This window comes from Mercenaria mercenaria, chromosome 11 (genome assembly GCF_021730395.1).
Source record: "Mercenaria mercenaria strain notata chromosome 11, MADL_Memer_1, whole genome shotgun sequence".
NCBI lineage: Eukaryota > Metazoa > Mollusca > Bivalvia > Venerida > Veneridae > Mercenaria > Mercenaria mercenaria.
This window is the reverse complement of record NC_069371.1, coordinates 19,137,404-19,143,403: the sequence shown is the minus strand read 5'-3', so window position 1 is coordinate 19,143,403 and position 6,000 is coordinate 19,137,404.

The following is a 6,000-nucleotide window of genomic DNA, read 5'->3' as shown; positions in this document are numbered from 1 at the left end:
CCAGTGTTTATATCTTCTTTCTTTTATATTTTTTCCTGCAGATTCAATGAAATTATCTAAATGTGTATGTTCTTCACAAAATTAATGCATATTATTTTGGATACAAACAAAAATATGATATTATAGATACAGTAGATAAGAAAACTTATCAGTTATAATGAATGCTGATGAAATATAATGGAGAGGGCTATGATTAGGGACTGTGTGAATAAAATGAAATTTAAACCCTCAATAACATTTCTGCTTTTGCAGTTTTGCTGCCAAGGCCATAAGGGATCATTCTATTGTGCACATGCAATAATTCTATGAAGGGAACAGAGTGCTAAATTGTCATAATATATGCAAGACACGACTGTAAATTACTATTGACTTTCAAAATACTTTTTCAGCGGATTGTTGTCAATTTTCTCAAGTTTTTACCTATTTAAGGGCCATGTCTCCAGTTGACAAAGACTGTCCGGCTGGTAATGGAACTTGGCCAAGACAGTATGCCAATAAACATTCCAAGTTTGATGAACACTGGACACAAATTGCCTGTTTAGAAGACACTGTCAGTTGTTGCAGTTTTAAGCAAAGATGTATAAAATACACAGAAAGGCAACAAATGATAATCTTGTGTCACCACGTTATCTTATTGAAGCGTTTGCTGACTTGATCAAATCAACAGACGCTTATTAAAGTACATGTATTACACTGGCATGAACCGAATTGGGTAAAATTTTCAAACGACAACAGTTACTGTTAATTTCTCAGACTTCCAATCATAAATTCATTCCTTCTCCACGTAGAAAATACTAATAACATTAAAAAAAACACCATAATTTTATCATTATAAACAAACGATCTGATAGAAAGTTTTTCATGACACAAATTTTTATCCTTCTGCTGTCTGTCTTATCTCATTCAGTTCCCACAATACGTGATATTGGCGAGTTGCTCTATATGCCTTTCAAGTTGCCAATCTATTTATTTTATAGCTCTTTGTTTTAAGTAATTGAAAGGCCAGAACACAAACTGACAGCAGGTATCTGGTTGATTATTAAACTTGTCTGCAATATTATGCCAATAAGCATTGTGTCGAGTTGATAATAACGGTATTAGATAATAACACTAAAGTAAAATTTTGATGCAGAGCATCAAGTCGCCGGAGAACTGTTGGATAATATTTTGAAGATTGAATTGAAAAAAGGCTAATAATGCTATAACTGCTATTGTGGTGAATTGTATGCCATTTAAAACCTTAAGATCCCTGATGAAAGTTACCCAGAGTCTCTCTTACATCCTAATCTTTTTTTCTTTGTTTATAAAACACCCGCTAAGCCGCGTTCTGAAACCCACCTGCCAGCATCCTAACAAATAAGAATGGAAGTGAACGGAAATCTACGATGGCATATATTTTTCGTATTTTGAAACAATAAATAAACATTTTGACAAATTATATTATATATCTTCTAATGAAAGGCCCAATGGTTTATCAATAAAGTAAAAAAAAAAAAAAATCACGAAATTTAATGATATTCATATGTAGACTGTGTTACTTCCCCTTTTCTTACAGACAACAGACAGTCTTAGACTGTGTTACTTCCCCTTGTCTTACAGATAACAGACAGTCTTAGACTGTGTTACTTCCCTTGTCTTACATGCACTCGTGTAGATCTTTTTTCATTCTTTGGCTAAAAAGTATAAATAACAGGTTTTTCTTTTTTTTCTTTTATTTTCGGATAATTTCCTTAAAAAACTAATGAAGGTTATCACATGCATACCACAAGAATGAAGCATTTAGCTTGCCTGAAAGCCTGAAAACAATGAAATGTAAACTTCCCCAAAGGTTCCAATTCTGAGCTTGCAGTAAGTTTTTAACTAGATGCCCATGGGCAACATGTCGGGCCAGTCAGCTGTCAAAAGGACTGGAGTAGATCTAAATCTACTAAAAACTAGAAATGTGTCACAGACACAGATGCCCCCGCAACATAAGAAAGGTCACAGGCATGGTACTGTTCACAAACTAAAGGAAGGACCCTTGGCCCTGTTTATTTACAAAAAAAAAAAATACTGTAGGAAATCCAGAAAATATAGTAATCTGTATATGTAGTGAAAATTGGCTATGTTCAACCAAAGACTGTGACCTTGACCTCTAGGCTAGTGAAATGGTTGTTGCGCATAACACATTGTCTATCCGTGCTTATCATTTGTGTCAAATTATTTTAAAATCGGACCATGCATGTCAAAGTTATGGACTGGACACGATGACCACATTATCAGTATATACTTGTTCGAGTCGTAAATTCGGCCAGGTTTTAAATATTTGGCCGCCAACTTTAAAGCTTTTTTTTGGTGCCAGATGCTTGAGAACGCATGTGTCATCAGCGCTTGCGTTAGCTATAAAGTTGGTAAAAACAACAAGTCGAGGTGAGTAGAAAAAAAGTTTTCCTTACCTAAAGTTCTAAATAGCAAATTATTCTGTCTCGCGGGTCATGTGACGTCATTGCACGTGCTCGATTATGCTGAGGCCCGGCAAGGGTTAATTCAAATCTAAACTTTATAACATGAAAAGAACATGCGCTAACTAGCATAAAACGCGTTAAAACCAAGTAAATGAATATACTGTCCCTCAACGTCATTGAATTTCTACGTCTATGTTGTTTTTTCACGTTGACGTCATTTCCTTTTGAATTATCCATTTTGAGGCCACGGAACGCACATATATAAAAAGGTGTTATAACAGCATGTAAGCACGAGAATCTTTCTGTTAACACATGTTTACTCTCCTTTTAATACTCTCTCGAAAAGTGACAAGAACAGCAGTTTTATGCTAGAATATGTAGTAAAGTGATCTAACAAGAAGGCCATGAAGACCCTGTATTGCTCACCTGACCTATTGACCTAAAGATCATCAAGACTAACATTCTGACCAAGTTTCATAAATATGGTCTCTAAAGGGTTAACTAGCTTTTCCTTTGATTTGGCCCAGTGACCTAGTTTTTGACCCCACATGATCCCGATTCAGTCTTGACCTAAAGATCATCAAGATTAACATTCTGACTAATTTCATGAAGATACAGTCATTAATGTGGCCTCTAGAGTGTCAACAAGCTTTTCTTTTGATTTGACCTGGTGACCTAGTTTTTGAACCCAGATGACCCAATACCTCATCCAAGATTTTATTGAGAGTAACATTCTGACCAAGTTTCATAAAGATAGACAAAAATTGTGACTTTCAGAGTGTTAACAAGCTTTTCCTTTGATCTGACCTGGTGACCTAGTTTTTGACCCCAGATGACCCGATATCGAACTCGTCCAAGATTTTATTGAGGGTAACATTCTAACCAAGTTTCATTAAGATTGGGCCAAAATTGTCACCTCTAGAGTGTTAACAAACTTTTCCTTTGATTTGACCCAGTGACCTAGTTTTTGACCCCAGTTGATACAATATCAAACTCGTCCAAGATTTTATTGAGAGTAACATTCTGACCAAGTTTCATTAAGACTGGGTTGAAATTGTGACCTCTAGAATGTTAACAAGCTTTTCCTTTGATTTGACCTGGTGACCTAGTTTATGATCCCAGATGACCCAATATCGAACTCATTCAAGATTTCATTGAGAGTAACGTTCTGACCAAGTTTCATAAAGATTGGGCCAAAATTGTGATTTCTAAGTGTTAACAAGCGTTTCCTTTGATTTGACCCAGTGACAGTGTTATTGACCCCAGATGACCCAATTTCAAACTCGTCCCAAGATTTTATTGAGGGTAACATCCTGACCAAATTTCATTAAGATTAGGCCAAAATTGTGATCTCTAAAGTGTTAACAAGCTTTTCCTTTGATTTGACCTGGTGACCTAGTTTTTGACCCCAGATAACCTAATATCAAACTTATCCAAGATTTCATTAAAAGTATCATTCTGACCAAATTTCATTAAGATTGGGCCAAAATTGTGATCTCTAGAGTGTTAACAAGCTTTTCCTTTGATTTGACCTGGTGACCTAGTTTTTGACCCCAGATAACCCAATATCGAACTCGTCCAAGATTTTATTGAAGGTAATATTCTGACCAAGCTTCATTAAGATTGGGGTAAAACTGTGACCTCTTGAGTGTTAACAAGCTTTTCCTTTGATTTGACCTGGTGACCTAGTTTTTGACCCCAGATGACCCAATGTCAAACTCATCCAAGATTTTATTGAGGGTAACATTCTGACCAAGTTTCATTAAGATTTGGTCAAAATTGTAACCTCTCGAGTGTTAACAGTTAAATTGTTGATGACTGTTGGGCGGACGACTGACGACAGACAATGACGGACACAGGGCAATCACAAAAGCTCACCTTGAGCACCTCATGCTCAGGTGAGCTAAAAATTAAACTACGTCATGCTGGGGGGAGAAGGATGACAGGCGCTTTTTAAATCTCTGTTGGCAAATATTTCCCACAGGTATGCTACTGAAAATTGATTGCAGTTTGTTGAAAAAAGAATGATTTTGGCTGTAGCATCCATTTAGTTCCAAGACAATGTTGCAAATATAAACAACTTTATGTCTAAAATGTGGCTGAATATTTACAACCTCTAGAAGGTAAAATGTGGAGGCTAAACCAGTCTGTTATTTTAAGCCTGGTTTTATTGTTTAACATACTGTTAATGGCCGTTAATGATAACAATCAATGTTGCTTGTATTAAAGCACATATGGCAAAATTTTGTACAAATCAGTTGTATAAAGAAAGAAATACTGTAAAATCTGGTAAATAAGCGTATACGCTTATAATGATTTTAGTGACACTTTTAGGCGCCTATACTTAAGCCAAAACTATGCGCTTATATTTGATATGCGCTTATAGACAAGCCGTGTGCGCCTATTTTTGATATATTAGGAATATTAACAGTGCTTGCCTTGGTTGAGAAAATGAAAGTAAAACTTTGCCATGAACATGCGCAGTGAACTACTTCCTTTTATTGCATCGGCCTACAGTATTTATATATAATGAAAGCATAATGAACTACATTATTTGCAAATAATGTTCAATCTTTCGGACCATTCAATAATTGTTCAACACTAAGATTGTAGCATTTTATCCATATTCTTTTACAGATTTACAAAAGAATGACAAACTGTTATGACAACGCAAACAACTTTTCTGGTATTCAAACTTCTACCTTCATTTACTGAAAACATTTTCTATTCAAAAAGCATGATTATCATAAACAATTATCGTTTTATCAGACAACAGACTTTAACATCTTTTAACACCCATCGGCTATTCAACAGGTAAGAACACTTGTCACCTGTATTTATGATAAACAATTATCACGGTATAATACCGTTAATTATGTCTTTTTGCTACATCTGTTGTTTGTTTACCAGTAATCGGATATGCGCCAACTTTCGAGACAAAATTTTGGTAAGGGCATGACATGCGCTTATTATCCCAAACGGAATAACAGTAAGGCCGTATGCGCTTACTTTTGATATGCACTTATATTCGAATATGTGCTTATTTACCAGATTCTACAGTATTTATGAAAACTGCAAAAAATGGCTGAATTTACGACTTGAACCAGTATGTAGTGAAAATCTATACAAGTTTTTTTTCTGAAAGATCCTAACATGCCCCATGCACAACTACTGTTGTTACTGATCACTTGTGTGAAGTTTCATTAAATTGTGTCAAGGGGATGAGGAGAGATGGTGCGAACAAGATTGTGTCTACGGACAGACAGACAGACAACTTGAAACCAATATACCCCCCCCCCCCCTTTGTTGTCAGGGGGTACAATAACTGAGATAATATATTTCACGATGGGATGAGACGCGACGGGACACGACAAAACTGCCTCCTATATACCACCCCCCAACATGTTTGGTGGGGGTATAATTAAAATATCTTACTTCATTTTGTAGTGCAAGTACATGCAACTTGAAAATTCAAACATCTTTACATAATATGGCAGAGCTCTATATATCCTATTTGTAAAGTTGGAAGGTCTTGCCTCAGTCTGACCTACACAAT